The 20,055-nt window shown below is 38.9% G+C and overlaps 1 protein-coding gene across 1 annotated transcript in view; it reads right to left on the bottom strand.

The window, feature by feature from the left end:
- DMD (dystrophin) overlaps nucleotides 1-20,055 on the bottom strand; it is a 3,625,631-nt gene that overhangs the window by 1,543,762 nt on the left and 2,061,814 nt on the right. The window lies entirely within an intron of this gene.

The raw sequence follows: 20,055 nt of genomic DNA, 5'->3' as shown, positions 1-20,055 counted from the left end.
GGCACCCAGCATGCACCTCCCTATCTCAGGCATGTGCAGTGGGAAGGAAGCATGCCCTATTGTATGTTGGCCAGGTTTCCATAGCAATGGCAGCATTGGAGGAAGTTCCAGCCCCATTGCTACGGAAACCTCTTCTATCAATCAAGACTGCCAAAATACTCAATTCTCAATTAAAAAATAGTGCATATCTCCGTCTAGCATCGCGCCATTTTCAGTTTTGAAATTGTGCAATGCTAGCTGTGGGGGATGCCCGTCGACTGCTTTGATTGATGACACAACAATCCCAGGAGCCAATGGAAAACCGGAAATTGCTTAGATAGAGGTAGGATGGAAGTAAAGTTTCAAGACATAAGAAAAGGTACAAAACAACAACAACAACAAAAAAGAAAAACTTTATCCAAAAACGAGTAGGGGTGAGGGCATCTATTATTGAAGCCAAAATTGCGATTTAGGCTGGAACTCTGCTTTAAGTGCTAATTATTAAACCTTAAGCTTAATCTGCCTATATTTTGCTTTCCTAGGTTTCTTCTCCCCTTCCTGCCTTCATCCCTTAGGAACATGCTAATGATATTTTTAAACAAAAACTTTCAGTCTTCATTAGATATGTTTTTTATAACCAGTGATGTTATCACTGGATCTATGTAATTCTTTTTGCAATTGGTAAGGGCTAGCAGGATGCTGTGCATGGCTTCCTGAAAACAGAACAACACCCTTTCTCAGAACTCTTCTCAAGAGCCCTCACCTCTGATGCAAGCAGCAGGCTATATCTCGGAAAAGTTATGCAAATTTCAAAATGCCTTAATGAGTTAATGTCAGCCTGGAGGAGTGGGTATACAAAGCAGGCTGCATTTGTAATGCACATATTTGATGCTGAAATGCAATAAATGAAAGGTGTGAACCAGGGTCAGTAAGGCTCTGGAGGGAAGTGCTAGATGATACTGGGCATTTTTTTTATAAATAAATTATATTAATTTTCAATTCAATATAAACAAACAAATACAAAATTGCTTCATGTTTCCATTGTGACCTTTTCCCCCCTTTTCCCAAAATCCCATGAAACCCTCACCCCCCCCCCCCCAATACCTTCACCTCACTTTCCTTTTGATGTGCCTCCTCTACTACTACTTCATTACCTTTTACCGGACTCTTCAGTCTCCGATCATCCCCCTAATCTACCCATATTGCTATGTATTTATTGTTTTTTTTTTAAACTCTGTCCAGTTTCTTCATTTATTCAAAAAGCCTTCTGCTTGTCCCTCATCTCTACTGCCCAAATACTCCATACTATACACAGTATATAATCAATTCTATTTTTAGCCTATGGCCACATCACCCTGAATGTGTCCCAATCTCGTCTGATACTGGACATCTAACTAAGAAACAGAGCTGGGTCTATCTGACTTGCTGCAGCTTCTAATGGACACTGTTAGAAAATCACAGTGTGTAGTAAAATCAGAGTGAACTATTTTGGGAAAAGTCTGTAAAACTGCAAGAACAAAGGTAAAAATGTAATTCAGCTTTAAGTGCTGTGAACCAAATATAATTCACACAGACTAGGTCATACACTTACAAAGACTGATTTCTTCTTACAAATTAAATGATCTACTTGTTATTGGTTACAGCTTTTAAGAATAAATACTGAATATTAAAAAATATTTTTTTATTAAACATAATCACATCCATTATAATTGTCTGTGAAGTCTACTCCAAGCAAGTTGGCCATTCTAATGGTTTGTAGTTTACCTAAAAAATGTTAAATGTTTAACATATAAGGCATTCATTTTTCCATCATCTGCTAATGAGTTGAAGCAATTGGTACTTTAGTTGTCACTTGGCACAGAAGGGCATGTGTCAACATTTCTCATCTTTAATCTGGAATCTTTATCTCTCCATCAATCACAGCTATGTGACCTGTTATGCTACCCTGGTGTAATTGGTGTATTATCAAAAAGGAATATGTGACATTAGTAAAATCTGACTCTACAGCCAGCACCTAATTGCTATGCACCATGTTTAAATAACGCAGCAATTTAGAGACTTTTATAACAAGAGATCCATTAAAATTAACCAGCTATTTAGTATTGAATAGTTTTTTTCTCATTGGTTGGTGTCAATTTCTTTGCTGTACACATTGTTCTTTTGCATTACTAAACATTCTTTTTAAACTGCGAGCCAGGCCTCCTCGTCCAACATCAGTGTATGACCTCACAAATGTGCTTCCGGAAGAATGGTCAAACATTCCCATAGACACACTCCTAAACCTTGTGGACAGCTTTTCCAGAAGAGCTGAAGCTGTTACAGCTGCAAAGGGTGGGCCAACTCAATATTGAACCCTACAGACTAAGACTGGAATGCCATTAAAGTTCATGTGCATGTAAAGGTAGGTGTCCCAATACTTTTGGCAAAATAGTGTATATTCACTGGATTACAGTGTTGTACTATATAGTGATCAGTCATTTTATCTTCATAATTTAGATATTTATGGGGAAATGTAAGCACAGCAGTTGATAACATATTTGTTTATTAATTTTATATTTTAGTGAATTGGTTTATTTTTTCGGTATAAATCATTTATTAGTTTCGGTATAAATCATAGTAATAGGAAACACAAGGGTAATACAAGTACACTGAAATTTACAAGAGCCAACTTCCCTAAACTGCGCTCTTTGCTAGACAATTTAAAATGGGATAGGACCCTAGGAACATAGAACATGGAGGAAAAATGGGTGTGCTTTAAGAACATACTAAATAAAGGGATTGGCCAGTGCATTACAAAGGGGAATACGTTTAAAAGAGCTAAAATAAACCCTGGATAGCTAAACTCCAACATAAAAATGCATAATACAACTAAAGAAAAGGCCTTCAAAAAATACAAGGCTGAGGGGTCATTGGCACCATTCCAACATTACAAAGAGCGCAATAAGAAATGCAAGGGCGCAATCAAGGCGGCTAAAATAGAATATGAAAGGCACATAGCGCATGAGAAAAAAATAACCCAAGAAATCCTTTAGTATATAAATAGTAAGAAAGTGAGGCCAGAAGTTAATTTTAGGGCACAGAAGTATATCACCCAATTTCTTGGTAACATGTAAAAGATAAGGTTGCACCAATTAAACAGATACACTGGGGGAGATTTACTAAAACTGGAGCACTCAGAATCTGGTGCAGCTGTGCATGGTAGCCAATTGGTTTCTAACTTCGGCTTGTTCAATTAAGCTTTGACAAAAAAACCTGGAAGCTTACTGGTTACTATGCAGAGATGCACAAGATATTGCATTCTCCAGTTTTAGTAAATCTCCCCCAAAGCAAGTAAAGGTTTAAAACTGTTTGTGCTGGTGAAATAGCAACAAACAATGGTACCCTATACTTTCCATAGCTGACGCTTTAAAAGCGCATAAAGGTCATTAGTTTAGAATTAATCATGAAAAATGGGCCTAACATTTTTGCTCTCCCTCTGGCATGTGTGGAGATATGTATTGTGTGTAGTTAGGCAACCCTCTTATGTATTTATGTTCCTACATGCGTGTTCTGGGGAGGGCTTTTTTTTTCACTAAGCTTTATTTTTTTATCACATAGGGAAAAATGTCCCTTAGGTTTTGATTTTTTTCCTGTGACAGGTTCACTTTAATGAGACAGGGGGGGGGGGGGTTAAAAGTCACCTAATGTCTCACCTGCCCTCCAATGATGTTTTACATGTCATTAGCAGAAAGGTAAGTTCATCAAATGGACATTCTCTGATCTCCCTCTCCTTTTACCCAGCAGCATTTGCCATGCCTTTTCTGGGTCCGCAGATGGGTGCGTAAAGTCCAGGAAACATAACTGGGGTGTGCAAGGGTTGGGTGGCAGCAATCCGATGGCTGCACAGTCAGCTGATCACTTCCACCCAAAAGCCAACAGTTGGCTTATCAGATTTACACACATGTAATTTTAGGAAAAGAGGGAGGTGGTTTATATTCCCTTTATGGGATAGTGGCAGGAGAGGGCAGTTTCAAGTCCCCCCGGAAGCCTGTGGCTTGTGGGGAGATTGCAGAGAGTCAGGTGATATTGGTAGTAGTCAGGTGACCCCCTTATGGAATATTTTAGAATCCCAATCTAGGGGTATTTAAGGAGGTTTTGTCGCAGTGGGGCTCATTTGCCTCAGAAGACAGAGCTGTGGTGCTCCCCTCCCTCCCCTTTTCTGCCGCAGCCAATATGATGTGGTGATTTCACCTTTGAAATCAAACAGGACTGGTTACAACATTTGCACATTTTAAGTGAAAACAGCTTCTTGTGTATTTATTGGTGTGGTAAATTCTGAGTTATGAAAGTGTTTGTATGTAACCTGAGTTGTGGTGACTAGATTGTTTTCAGTGAAGTAGAGCTGTTTTTTGAAAACTTATGAAGTTTTATCATATTTATTTGAAACCAATAATAAATTGCCACTGCCTTTATTTCATCCAACCCTATGTCTTTGTGTGTTTCTTGTTAATATAGGTTTTAGGTTATAAGAGTTCCTGCCTACTATCCCACACCTGGTACGCATTAGAAGTTATTTGTCAATCAACCTAGCGTGCTGAACAAAAAACAAAAACTAAGAGATGGCAGTTCTAACACTAAAGAACTTATTGTGGTGATCTCCCTCACTAAGCCTTTGTGTTCTGACAGCTGGACTCCCCCTGGTTTGGCATTCTTTTCCACCTGTGCATACAAAGCTTAAGGGCTCTTTCACACAGGCGGACTGTTCAGATCTGCCTGTCCGTTTTTTGGGCGGATCTGAACGGTCCCCTCATACATCCCTATGGGGCATCGGATGTCAGCAGAGACGTGTCTGCTTACATCCAATCCGTCAAATCTGGATGGATGGAAACCCCATTTTCCATCCATCCATCCAGCGGTCCGTTCTCATCTTATTCCCCCATAGAGATGTATGGGGAACTGACAGCTGTGTCTCCACACACAGCGCGGAGAACAGCTGTCATCCTCCTGCTCAGCGGGGGATCGATCCCCCGCTGAGATAAACGGAGTCCGTCTGATGGACGGACAGTGTGAAAGGGGCCTTAGGCTTATGGTGGTGGTGGTAAAAAAGGTTGAATGAAACTTAGGGAGTGACTTGGTAGATGTATTTATGCCGTATGGTTAACAATCTTAAAAAAAAATGTTTTTTACTTTGTTTTGGCTGCACGCTTCAATTTTTTTTTTTTTTTTTTTTTTTTTTTAAGCGTTAATAGGACTGTAGTGACTGGTGGAAGTAGGAGCCACAACACATCAAAAAGGTGAAGTTTCACAGTAACACACAAAATTGCTTTACAAAGTTAATAAAATATCAAATAAGAATGCATAAAACAATTGAAAACCACAACTGCACATACTCTAAACCCCCTCCCACCCCCATATCCCCAATTATTCACAAAATACTCCAAATATAGATTTCAGCTATGTGTTCAGTACAATTGGCCTGTTTTAGGACAGTATGTGAGCACACGAACAGGAAGTAAATAGCAGGATCTCTGTAATGTGGGACTCGTTTTATGTATTTGTTGAAGGCAGCACCATTGTGGCTGTAGTACATATAAAAGCCATTTGGGTAACATATGCATGAGAAAACACATGACCCTATAACCTAGAGCTTGGCACCTCAATGTGACAATTTCAGCAGTAAAAGGCAAATCCTCCTCATTTCTCAATATTTCATAGCTAATGTACAACCCCCCCAAAGGCACATATTAGCCACTTTATGTTAGATTGCTGCTAACACACCTCTCCTCCTTCTCCTCCTCAAGGGTGCATAGCAGCTATTTTATTTTGAGGTCTGCTAATGAGATCTATTCCTCCTTCTCTTCCTGTTCTTATAGTGTAACCATAGGAGGAGGAGGGTTTGGGTGCTGGTGATGGGGTCAAGGGGTGTTTTGCTGGCATTAAGAAAAAGAGTGTAAGAAAATTTAAAAAAGGCTGCCTGCCTCTCCACAGTGCATAGGAAAGGAAGCAAGAAAAAAAAAAGAAGGGGGGGGGGGGTTACTGTATGTGACCAGGGAAAAGAGCAGACAGCAGTAAAAATTGTAAATATAAAATTAATAACGTTGCATACTAAGTAAATCATTCACAAATCCTAGAGTGACAGTTGTTTTACCTAGTATTACCAGTGCCTATATACTTTGTTGTACATTTGCTGCTAATCTGTGTGAGATTACTTTGTGTGGCTGCACCATCATGTTCACAGTAATTGCAGAGGTTGGCTGACAGAGAATGACGGGGCTAATTTGATTGCATGCAGATTAGTGTCAGTGTGTGGAAGTGATCATATCTGCAATAGGAAAAGACAGATCTCTTAGCCAGTGGAAAGGATCTGTGTGTAAGTGCAGTATGTGTGTATGGTTGCCTAGCATACCAGTCAGCTGACAAATTGCAGGTGGTGGCACCTACCAAATAGACAGTGTGTGCTTGCATGCTGTTCTCAGTTGCTTACTGTATCTGAATTGGGGAACTTTATGTTCACATGATCCTTTGCTAGTGTGCAGGCCAATTTCTGAAAAGAGCACAGCAGATGGCGGTGCCTTGCACATCACTGGCTTGTACCCTCTGTACCCCAATTCATGGCATACCCCAATGTACCTTCTTGATACACAAAATAATTGCATACCTAGTTTGCTTATTGTGACTTACTGCAAAGTGTCTGTTTAAATCCTACCAATTATCACTCATACTCTAAAAAGAGATTAGCATTGTTCATCATAAAAATGTGGTAGACAGCCTGTGTTCTGGCCTTTGTTAGATAGAATATAGTTCAATACCGTCTGTCATTGTGCCAGAGACAACATCTGTGCTGGCTCTTTCTGGATTTGAAGATTGTTTGATCACTCATGTCGTAACAATATTGTTTTCTAGGAACTGTTCCAATGAATATGGTCAAGGTGGCTGGCTTTTAAACCAATAATTAGATGAAACAAGTTCTGACATTGGGAACATAGTCAAAAGTAGCAAATTTCAAATTCTGGCTACAAGACTTTGCTTTCAATAGAATCATCAGGTTTTTGTTTTGTGCTCATCTCTGGTGGCTACTTTTCCTAATTACTGCTGAACAAACCTGTATAATTGCTTTCTCACAAATTTATTTTAAAGCTACGTTGATAGGTTGCTTTTTCATAATCTACCTAACAAAAAAATATATATACACATAAATCTATCTATCTATCTATCTATCTATCTATCTATCTATCTATCTATCTATCTATCTATCTATCTATCTATCTATCTATCTATCTATCTATCTATCTATCTATCTATCTATCTATCTATCTATCTATCTATCTATCTATCTATCTATCTATCTATCTATCTATCTATCTATCTATCTATCTATCTATCTATCTATCTATCTATCTATCTATCTATCTATCTATCTATCTATCTATCTATCTATCTATCTATCTATCTATCTATCTATCTATCTATCTATCTATCTATCTATCTATCTATCTATCTATCTATCTATCTATCTATCTATCTATCTATCTATCTATCTATCTATCTATCTATCTATCTATCTATCTATCTATCTATCTATCTATCTATCTATCTATCTATCTATCTATCTATCTATCTATCTATCTATCTATCTATCTATCTATCTATCTATCTATCTATCTATCTATCTATCTATCTATCTATCTATCTATCTATCTATCTATCTATCTATCTATCTATCTATCTATCTATCTATCTATCTATCTATCTATCTATCTATCTATCTATCTATCTATCTATCTATCTATCTATCTATCTATCTATCTATCTATCTATCTATCTATCTACACACACACATAAATGTGTATACAGCATATACATATATATATATATATATATATATATATATATATATACACACACACACACAGTATCTCACAAAAGTGAGTACACCCCTCACATTTTTGTCAATATTTTATTATATCTTTTAATGTCACTGAAGAAATTACACTTTGCTACAATGTAAAGTAGTGAGTGTACAGCTCAAAATAACTCAACACACAGCCAATAATGTCTAAACCACTGGAAACAAAAGTGAGTACACCCCTAAGTTAAAATGTGGATATTGGGCCCAATTAGCCATTTTCCCTCCCTAATGTCACGTGACTCGTTAGTGTTACAAGGTCTCAGGTGTGAATGGGGAGCAGGCGTGTTAAATTTGGTGTTATCGCTTTAACTCTCCCATAGTGGTCACTGGAAGTTCAACATTGCACCTCATGGCAAAGAACTCTCTTAGGGTCTGAAAAAAAGAATTGCTGCTCTACATAAAGATGGCCTAGGATATAAGAAGAAGATTGCCAAGACCCTAAAACTGAGCTGAAGCACAGTGGCCAAAACCATAAAGTGGTTTAACAGGACAGGTTCCATTCAGAACAGGCCTAGCAATGGTCGACCAAAGAAGTTGAGTGCACATGCTCAGCGTCATATCCAGAGGTTGTCTTTGGGAAATAGAAGTATGAGTGCTTCCAGCATTGCTGCAGAGGTTGAATGGGGTGGGGGTTTCAAATTGGTCTGCACGGCTCTTCTCCCAGAAGGAAGCCTCTTCTAAAGATGATGCAGAAGAAAGCCAGCAAATAGTTTGCTGAAGACCAGCAGGCTAAGGACATGGAATACTGGAACCATGTCCTGTGGTCTGATGAGACCAGGATAAACTTATTTGGTTCAGATGGTGTCAAGCGTATGCTGCAGCAATCAGGTGAGGAGTACAAAGACAGAACCTCAAGCACAGAACCCTCAGGACAAACCAACCCCCCCCCCGCACAGACCCCCAATACTTCTCCAATATAGACTTGTATGATGGAAGGGCACTACTCCCTTTTATCTCTGCATATACTGGACACGAGAAACAATAGATAATCCTTTGCAAATATATATAAATATATTAGATTAAACATATACAATCAAAGGAATGGTATACAAAGTGCCAGTGCTTAAATAAAGTGCAGTCCGTGAATTCATAAAAAAAATAAGTATACAACAAAAAAATCAATGCTCAAACTAAAAGTCCATTGTAATAAAAAGTGGATAAGATGAATACAAAAATTGATAAGATATTCAATCAAATCTTCTGTCTAACAATGGCAGTGCTCAAAGTGACAGTGTAGTGCTATTCCACTTCAATCCACTCTGTGTGAGTTGAGCCCCTGCCTCAATGGGCTCAGACTCACCAAATGTAGTTGACCTAGTTTAGCTTATGCCAAAAAAGATCAAAAGAAAGCTTTCCACAGCTCCTCTGTGAGTGGCTAGGTGTCCTTAGTATTGTCTCCTCTTACACAGATCGGATCGGAGCTCACATGCATACAAAGCAGAGAGAGATATCATAGATCAAAATATCTTTAAAAAACAAATTAAAAGATAAAAAAAACCTTACATTTGTAAGTGCCTCACCAGCACCCAGGAACCCAGGAATCATCTGCCAGCATTTATAAAGAGCCGCTGTCTACCACTTTGAATGCGAGAGCCGGTGCTATCTATGCACAGACTTAGAGACCAGAAAGGATAATATCAGTTACTTCTCCAATATAAACCCCACAGTACAGAAACCCCTTCTCCCCACTTCAATAGAGACACCCCCTTCTCCTGTAGAGATCTTGTAATACAAACCCCCCCCCCCTCCAGTACCTGTACACTCAGAACTGCTCTCCCCTCTCGCTAAACTCACTCATTAAATCATACAGTACATTCAAATGATCATATACAGCAGGAGCTCAAAGGGGAAGTCTGGAGAAGGGAATGAAAGTGATAGATGGAGCAGGGGAAGGAGAAAACAGCTCACTCTAATCTCTGTGCTTTATTATTTTTCATATACAAGGTAATGTAAACAGATCATGTAAGTAGTGATGCCATGCCATAGTGATCCTTCCTGTCTTCCATGTGTCATAGTGATCCTTCCTGCCTTGCATGTGTCATAGTTATTTCTGACAGTTACTCTGCTCTCTACTGCCTGTGAAATGCTGCATTTCCTATCCCTCAAATACTGCTCGGCATTTATGGGGTCGACTGCTTTCACATTCTAGGCTGGAGTTTGAGTGCAGAGTCTCCGCCTATATTGGCACACTGCCAATCAGACACAAGGTCAAAGTTCATGGAGTCCTCTCAGCGGAAGACTAGCAGCCACTCCCGTATCAGTTTTTCAGCTGGAGAGAGGGAACAGAAGAAATCCCGTGACTGCTATATCAGGCTACATGGAGAAGGTGTTTAGACACTTTATTTGAACAAAAAACAAGAGCCCAAAATGAAAAGGGATAATGATGATTTAACTATTTGACTTTACAACAACTAAGTAATTTTGGAATTTTAAATTTATAAATTTATTGGAATATTGGTCACTGTTTTGCGCTGCGGTTGAATGAACAAAAATGGTTTAAGGATGTTTTTTCTTTGAACAGCAGCAACAGGAATAATCAGTTAATTTAAGGTTTTTTTCTGGTTTACTTTTTTGGTCCAGCACATACAGTATCTATGAATTATAAGTAAGAAAATTCATTACAGGAGAGGAGCCTGCACAACTGTGCAAGACCAAAGGTTTCTATTACTTTACAACACAATCTGATTTTTCGGGGGGTGGCTCGGAAAAGTATTGCACACTAAGTGACATCATCACCCCTCGCGCAGTGCTACATGAGTGCCCCAAGCCTCCCTTTGATACCCATTCCATCTTCCGGCCAACTTCCTGGTAAGGAGTGGAGGAATTTCACGGCGGGAGCCAGTGCTTTGGTTGATGGACATTGATGTCAGCTTCACATGATGATTCTATCGTGATGTGCCTTTTGATCAACCTGCTATGTGCATTGCCAATTGTCCTTTTATTAATTAAAGTGGTTTTACTCCTACACTTAGAGGGGCTTCTCCCTTTTATATCCTTAGCTACTGCTAGAATTCACTTCAGGTTCTTAGCTAGGAAGCTGCTGTTTGTGGATGGACGTATAATATCACTATAAGACTTTGAGACAATATATCTCTTTTTTGAACATTTGCATTATCCTTCATTGTGCGTTTCCTCACCCCAAGCTATATTAAGGCCCCCCGTAATTGCAAGGACACAGCACATTGGTCTTTTACCAGTATAGCACCACTATTTCCATTTTGTTTGCCCAAAAGTTTGATCTGGTAAATCTATCAACATGCAAAACTTTCAGTTTCTGAAATAAGACCCTGGTGATTATTACAGAGTATACCTATTGTCATCCAGATCAGTTAGAAGGATAACAGTAAAAGTGGCCTACCCTTAAGAGGAGAGTCAGGAGGACCAAATATTTAGATTTCTTTTTTTTTTTTTTTAGGGAGCCCCTATGTTGGCAGATACGTTTTCCCTGTCCAATTTAGCATTCGCTGTTTTGCACCACTGTGTAAAAAAAGGAGGGTTAGGGGAAAGCCAGCTTTGAGATAATAATTTGCAGGCAAGGAATAACAATTGAGTGATTAGGGGATGGCCAATCATCATGTCTAGGAGCGTCATTTCAGGGTCAGGGGTTTTGTGAACCAAACACGGGTTTGTAAATGTTTGGAAAATGGCTGGCCAATTGCAAAATAGTTTAGGGCACCTCCATAACATATGTACTAAAGTAAAAACATCCCAGGAAAACCGGGGACAGTTAGGTGATGTACTTGGGCCGCACGGAAAAAATTTTTTGGGTGTATAATAGACCCTATGCAGGATAAACACCTGGGTTAGCTTCTGGACGGGAGAAAGACAGATTGAACTAATTATCTCTAAGGTCGCAGCTCATGCAAATTGGTATTTAACATATTTTTTTACAGGTCAGTAAACTACAATTGGTCAATTTATAGCTAAGAAATGCCTCCCCCCCCTTCAAAAGCCTTAAAGTAGAACGGTGGCTTCTCAATAGAAAAACAATTGGCTGCAGCACTAATTATAAGTGAATCTCACTTTCAGTTTACTTTGTACTCTGTAATAAGCATCATGTGAAACACAAATGAATAATGATTTGGTCCAGTCCAGGAAGGTAAAATAAGTTTTTTGTTTACATCATGAGGTTTGTGCATTACATAGTAACTTGATGTAATACTTGTTTATATTTTCTTAGAGAAGCCTATAGTTTTATTTTAATATAGACTAGAAGTTAACAGACCCTGGGGAAACTGTTTATTGTTGCACAAAATCTCAAAATATGTGGATCTTGGACTCTGCCAAGATCCTGAGATGGAGGTTTTTCCTCCAGTATTTTATGCCTCTCTTTAACTGCATTTAAGAAAGTAGGCCATTTAAGTTGCAAATATATTGTATTTATGCATTGATCATTTCAGGTTACAAAAACTGACATTGGGGCAACCAAGATTTGTCTGCCACGTTGCATGTCATTCTAGCCTTGCCATTTTTTTTGTAGTTTACTATATCCTTGGCAACTATAATTATGTAACATGTTGCACAACATAGAAGCATATAATAAATGGTTCCATTCTTACACTGACTGGACTTTCTGGATTTAGCTGCAGGTTAGTGTTTTCTTAATGTTAAAGTGGGTCTAAATTCAAAAAGTAAAAATGTTTCTATTTTCTAGAAAAAAATCTAAAAATACTACTTGTGACTAAGCATTACACTGAAAATAGCAATGCACTTCCTAGTATGTGTGTGTACCTAGGCATTCCTGTGTACCCAGCCTTGTAGCTGCATGTCTGCAGGTATCACTACTGTGCTACTCAGTTATTCTAGCTAGAAGTTCTGACTTGAGGAAGCAAAAGCTTGGCCTCTACCAAGATGACTGCCTCCTCTCCAGTCAATGCAGAAAAAGGCAAGACAAGTCAGTAATGGGGAAAGTCAGCTGCAGGGTGACTACAGGCAATATTGGTGACTAATCCTTTGCCCTCTGCCTTGCCCAGCATGGGAAAAGCAAAGTTTCAATGTAGCTCTCATATGTTCCATCACCACTGTCACACTAGAATGGAAATGCCCACAGGGGACACTAGAGCTAAGAAGACTGAGCACCAGAGGTGTAGTTTGGTACCTAAAATAATTAAACATTTATGTATGTATGTAAGATAAAGATCTTCAATATATACCGTAATGGTGCTCCTGTTCCTTTTTGCTTAAAGCTGAACTCCAGTTTTTAGTAAAGTTTAATTTGTAATTTGGGCTTAGATAGTCAGAACAAACTATTACCTTCACTACTAGATGTGCAAACTGTGTGCACTGTATAAATGGTATGTAACCTTAGCTACATGCAGTATACAATGCTGTGTTCCCCTCCTACTGCCTAAACAAAATTGAGTTGGGCTGAGCACTGCTCAGCCATTCACAGGGAGCTTCGTATTTTATGAGTGAATACAAAGCTTCCTCTAGTTCACTGAGGAGAGGAAGTTGTATGATGTCACAATCTCCGACTCAGCCATTCAGAGAAAGCTGTGTATTCATTCACAGAATACAAAGCTCCTGGTGAATGGAGGAACAGAGCTAGCCTCACTTGATTTTGTTTTGGGAGTTGGAGGGGAAGTCCCCACCCCAATGTCAGAGCACAACGCTGTATATTGCAAGTAGCTGAGGCACACACAGTAAAGGTCAAAATGAACTATTTAAACGTCACTAAAAGCTAGAGATTACCTTTAAGTAAGGAGTGGGACAGCAACAATGCTCCTGAAACAGTTAATCTTGCACTTTCCCCCAACATCATTTGTATCCTAGAGCATTTCTTTAAAATAAAACAACCAGGAATACTTTATAGGACTAATACACAGTGTAGCAATAAAAGTGAAAAATGTATGATCTCCTTTCAGTGATGAAAACCTAGCCTAAAATGATATACTCTTGAAATCACTTCTGTGATGAGGCTGCATTTTTGTCTGCTATCTTGTGATGAGTAAAACTCTGACACTTCTTATTGATTAAGCTTTCACAAGTGTGCCCTAATATCTGTCCTTTGTGGAAGCTTTTATGATACCGGGAAATGAGATTTTATGTACTGAATACAAAGATCACAATGCAATCTTTAAAGCAACAGAAAAATGACAAAGCAAACCAAGGTTGAAGTGAATAATGATGATGTCACTTGTGGGCTAGAAATTCTCTGTTTGAAAAATCTCTCTATAGGACAACATGGTCTTCAGAATAGAGCGCTGTCTATGGGAGACAGTAAAAATTGTATAATCCAGAGATCGCGAAAGGATAGTAAGTGAACTTTATACATGCAAAGAAAGATCCCGTACTACAAATATACGGTTTTTCCTCTTTTTTGTGACTGTGTTTTACTTTATTCTCATAATGAGGACTTGCACATGTCAACCTTCAACAGAAAAATTAACAAAAACATAATTCGAGTTATTCATTTAAGTTGTATTCACTTTACTTACTTTCAGTCTTGCACAGATGTCTTCCCCTTTTACTGAAATTGCTTACTTTGATTTTACTGTAAACAGTGAGCTTCACACAGTGTGCATCATAAGCTGCAGCAATTTGAATAGAGTCTTCCTTTTTTTGTGGTTGGAGGGCATCCAGCAATATCTTCTCTTTTCTCCCCATCTCTACTGTCCCTGACCCAACCCTTTCATTCACTGAATTTTGGTCCTTTCAGTAATGGAGTCTCAGTATTACATGTGGGCATTATCTAGGCCAGTTTGCATACAAATTTCATCTGCCTAGAAGCACTCATTCCTCCAGACTGTCATCCATCCATCAAGACATTTTTAAATGAAGAGCCATTCCTCTGCTTGTATCAGAACTGGGGACTCTTGACATAGTAGACTCAGTGATGTGTTTATTAAGCTATGTACAGCATCTTGCAGCCCCCTCTCCTCCCAGCCTTGATCTGTCTGATTTTAAATTCCTTTTTTTTTTTTAACAAATAGTTTTATACTTACCTGCTCTGTGCAATTGATATACACAGATCAGCCCTGAATCTCCTCTTCTCAGGACCCCACTGGTGCTTCTAGCTCCTCCTTTTCTCAGTGTGCACCATATGAAGCCGCTTGATCTAAAGCTGCACTGCCTGCATCCTCAGATACAGACAGCACAGCTCAGCCATGTCCCCACTTTCTCATCACTGGCTTTGATTGACAGCAGCAGAAGGCAATGCCTCAGCAAAGCCTGTGAGACCAGAAAGTGAGAGGAGAAAGCTGCTACAGATGGGAAAAGTGCTGGATCAAGTGAAGACTCTGGCAAGTATGGGGGGGGGGGTGAGGAGGCAATACTTTTTTCTAAACATTTTTTATCTTAATGCAAGGAACCATTAACCAATTTAATGAGGGGGTACCATGACATGCATAATATAAGCATAATAAACTTCAGTTTTACATAGTTGGTAAGGTTGAAAAATGAAACATCTTAAGTGCCTCTTTTTTTAGGGAGAATACATTTAATATTTGTGGTCATTCCTCACAACTAAGGTCCTCCAGCCCCTTATTAGCTTTGTTGCCCCTCTTTTGACTTTGGCCAATTCAAGGACATCCTTCCTGCGGATTGGTGACCAGAACTGGATGTGTCAGAACCAGAGTTTTGTAAAGAGGTAGAATTATTGCATCCTTTAAATGCAGGCTAGTATTCTGCTGGCTTTGCATCCTGCATCTTGGCATTGCATGCTATGGCTGAGTCTGTCATCTACTAGAACCCCCAGATACTTTTTGAACCTTAATTCACCCAGAGGTTCTCCCCATAGCTTGTGACTTGCATGCATTATTTTAACTCCTAAGTGCAATTCTTTACATTTTCCTACATTGAATCTCATCTGCTATATAGCTGTCCATCCCTTCTTGTAAAGCTGTTATTGTAAAGTTATTGCCCTGCTTAGGGTTGTACAATCAGCAAACACTAAGAATAAACCATTTATTCAAACCTCTATATCGTTTATGAACAAGTTGAACAGAATTGGTCTCAGGACAGAGGCCTGGGGTTTCCCACTCACAACCCCAGACTTTGTAGAAAATAAAATAATTGATCATGACCCTCTGGACATGCTCCTGAAACCAGGTATCCAGGTACATACCCTGTCATCAATGCCAAAATGCCTTATTTAGTAAAATATTAATTTGTGGGGTACTGTATCAAATACCTTCATAAAATCTAGATATATTACATCCACTGGCTCTCTTCTAGCTAAATTACAGCTTTCCTAGAATGTTAAAAGTTTGGTCTGGCAAGAATCATTCTTCATAAAATCACGTTGGTTGCTACTAATGATACTATTTTCATGAGCAAATTATTGGATATGGTTCCTTATCATTCCTTTCAATAGTTTACATAATATTGATGTTATGCTGACTAGTCTGTAGTTTGCATGTATATATTTAGGCCCTTTATTGAATATTGGTACCACATTTGTTTTTTGCCACTCAGCTGGTACCATTGCAGTCAGTTAGCTGTCCTTAAAACTTAAAAAAACAAACATAATTGCAGTTGCCTGTAGTCACCGTTTCTCATAAATTCTCATTTATTTATTCACAGAATGAAAAAGAGAACCCTGCTTTTGGTGTTGGCTACAGTACATTTTGAGCTCATTCACTTTTCTCCAGTTTTTCTGAATACGCTTCATTCTCCGGTAGAAACAGTATTTTATGTAATCTGTAAAGATAGCTATAAATATCTACCATGTGCCTGGGATAACAGTTAAAGGGGCATATTTGACTGTTCAACAAATACTTGGAAGTAAGCGACAAAATATGCAGCAGGTTTGACCATTTATCATAATGCCAAAATCTGACTGACCATGACTATCTGGATATTTGGTAAATGTGGCACACATCCTGTGTGGAGAAGATAGACTTGGATATAGGAAAAATATATACATGCAGCAGTACAGCCCTCATACAGTTCTCTAATCTGTCAATCAATATCAAGACAAGGCAGATTATCTGTAAAATAAAAAAATGCGCCGCTGAAAAAAAAAAAATATTGACTCTATACAAGCAAATCAACATTTATAACATTTCACAATTTTGTTTCATGAATCTTCACACACTTATGTTCACAGTGACAAAAAAGTATAAGTTAATGCAGTATATGCACAAATAACTCTTTTTTTTAACCAAACAAAACTTTATTGAGTCATATACAACACAAATCCAGAAATCTGAATATATGCAGCAGGTGAGAATACAATTGCATATAAAAGAGGATACATGTAGGAGTACAAGGTGTAGTGGGGAGACCAGAGCAACGGTCATAAAGCATGCAATAAACAGAAAAATAAAAAAAGGCATACAAGAAGTCAAACATGTACATATATGTTAGGGCACAGCCCTGAATAAAGCGGGGAGCAGCAACACTGAACCAGGTGACTGTGGTGAGGGAACACTCACACTGAGGAACAGATATAGGCACACGCAGCACGCGTCAAAGTCCTTGAGGTAACAAGTAGCAGAGGCCTCCAACCACCTGTCCCAAATCTTGTGGTATCTTTTCGGACATCCTCTGTTAAAAAAGATCACTTTCTTATAAGGAAGAGTGGCATTAATGTCGGCTTTCCAGGCAGACAGAGTAGGAGGGGATGATTGGCTCTAGGTACAGGCTATCAGTTTATGAGCACAAAAAAGGGTTTCATGTAAAAAACGTATTGTGTGCTTGTCCATGTCCTCATCGGGGAATATCCCCAAGAGGCACAACTTGGGGTCCAGTGACACTGGGGAACCCATTCGATCATGGAGAAATTGAATCATCTGCATCCAGAAACCCTGGATGCATGGACAGTGCCACAGAAGATGTCCAAAAGTACCAGGGGACAGGAGACACTTGGGGCTAGTTGACGACTTGGAGCTGTCAAACCTAGCCAATCTAACCGGGGTAAGATATGCCCTGTGTGTGATATAAATCTGAAAAAGCCTGTCAGAGAGTTTCAGGGAGACACATGTGCAAGTCTCTAAAGCATCACTCCAGTCATCATCGTCCATCCAGAATGTCTTAATGTCAAAAGCCAGTTCAGTCATCCGCTTCGTCAATAGTAGGTCATAGAGCATAGAGATACGTTTCTGTTGGTCCCGTCCCCGGAGCACTTCCAGAACATCTATGGAGGGTAGTGAAGGAGGATGACTGTCAAATTGTGGAATGTTATAATACAGTAAAACCTTGGTTTGAGAGTAACTTGGTTTAAGAGCGCTTTGCAAGACAAGCAAAATTTTCAAATAAATTTTGCCTTGATATACAAGCGATGTCTTGATATACAAGTAGCCTCAAGTCACAGCTGAGTATAAAAGAGAAGAGAGGCACCTCTAAGTGTAGCAATATGGTTACATTTAATGAAGGTACAACATTTAGCAACTCACATGGTTGATGATTGGAACAGGCACATCTAAGTATGCAGGCATTCGGGGTAAAGCTGTCCACATAGGACCATCCTCCGCACCGCCATCTACGTCATCCCTTCCATGCTGCCCCTCGCTTTCAGATCGCTTTACTCAAGGGTGGTCTTCCCGGTCAGGATTACAGACTGGCAGCCGGCGGTGCAGAAGACGGTCTATGTGGACAGCTTTACCCCGGATGCCTGCATACTTAGATGTGCCTGTTTTATTCATCAACCATGTGAGTTGCTAAATGTTGTACCTTCATTAAATGGAACCATATTGCTACACTTAGAGGCGCCTCTCTTCTCTTTGATACCCTGTAGCTCCTGCTGGATTTTGATTCCAATCCCCTTGTGGAAGCGGCTATTTGTGGATGGACATTTTATGGTTACACAACCTATCACATTGCTATAATCTTTTTATATGGACTATAAACTGAAGGATTTATGAATAATGGTTGTGGAACGAATCATCTGAGTTTCCATTATTTCTTATGGGGAAATTCGCTTTGATATAAGAGTGCTTTGGATTACAAGCATGATTCCGGAACGAATTATGCTCGCAATCCAAGGTTTTACTGTAGTTGATTTGATTTTATAGAGGCAATAGTTGGGATTAGATATTTTTAGATTTGATGAACATGCATTGTTCCTCGCAAGCATTTATAACTAGTTGAAAAGGCAGATTATCTGTCAGTGGATTTGGTTCCCATGTGAATATTTTCCTTAACCCCCATGAAAGCAAAGCACTTATTTTAAAAGAGGAAAGTCAAGATTGTATGGATTTTTGATAATACAGATATCAGTCTATCCATATCAGGTTCAGTACATGCATTTAGAATGTGTAACTTCTTAGAATTTTTTTCTAATGGAACAGGTTTACCAGGTTGGCCTATGATATCAGATAAATTTCAAAGGTGCCTGTAAAATGATCCTTGTCATTCTACAGGTTTTTAAATCAAAGTACTATAATAAATTGCCTAGGTGCATTTAGTTAAAAATAGCAGAGCGGGCTTAAATCTGTCAGCTCAAGGATAAGGGGCGCTGCCATTGGTTATAGCACATCATTTTCCTGACAAGAGGTCTTTAAGTGCTTGCGACGGTTAAAGGAAGAAACCTTTATTTGCTACAATGGATCCAAATGCATGTCAGATCATTGGAGATGAAAGGTTATAAACCATCACACTGTAACTGCCTGGACCTAATTTCTTACTCACTTGAGATCCTCTATATACTGTATGTTATAGAATAATGTGTTTTCTGCTACAATAAATACAGAAATAATTCTCAGAGTTCCAAAATACCTACTACAGGCATGCGGGATATAGAAGTACAAGCAACACCCTACTGTATCTCTAAAGATCTGCTGCAGATGTCCCAATTTCACCTAGCTAAGATAAGCACGTTTTTTAAATAATAAATAAATTACCCTAAAAAATATGCATTCATTTAAATTAGTGTCAACAATTATATACATTCCTTCAATTCATATTCATTCATAGTGGCCTGCTATTTTAGGGTTTTCTTCCCTACTGCCAAGAGTAATGAGGTATGTTATATATTTTTTTTTATTAATTTACATGGAATTATCCTCCTGCCAGATTCCTACACCTTAACAACCACTCAATGTCCACCACCCCTATCTGCAAAACCCTCAACTAGCTTCTGCTCACTCAGAGAATATATTTGAAAGTATTAAACAACATGCAAAACCATCCCTAACTCTGGCTGGAGCTACAACACCAACTTTGTCTTAAAACATCACTCAAAATGTACTTTTTGCTCCCTACTAAGAGCTCTTGATCTCTAGATCCTTTATGTCTTTCTTTGACAG

This window comes from Pelophylax lessonae (assembly GCF_965119305.1).
Source record: "Pelophylax lessonae genome assembly, chromosome: 2".
Taxonomy (NCBI): Eukaryota; Metazoa; Chordata; class Amphibia; order Anura; family Ranidae; genus Pelophylax; species Pelophylax lessonae.
This window is presented reverse-complemented; position numbering and strand designations above follow the sequence as displayed.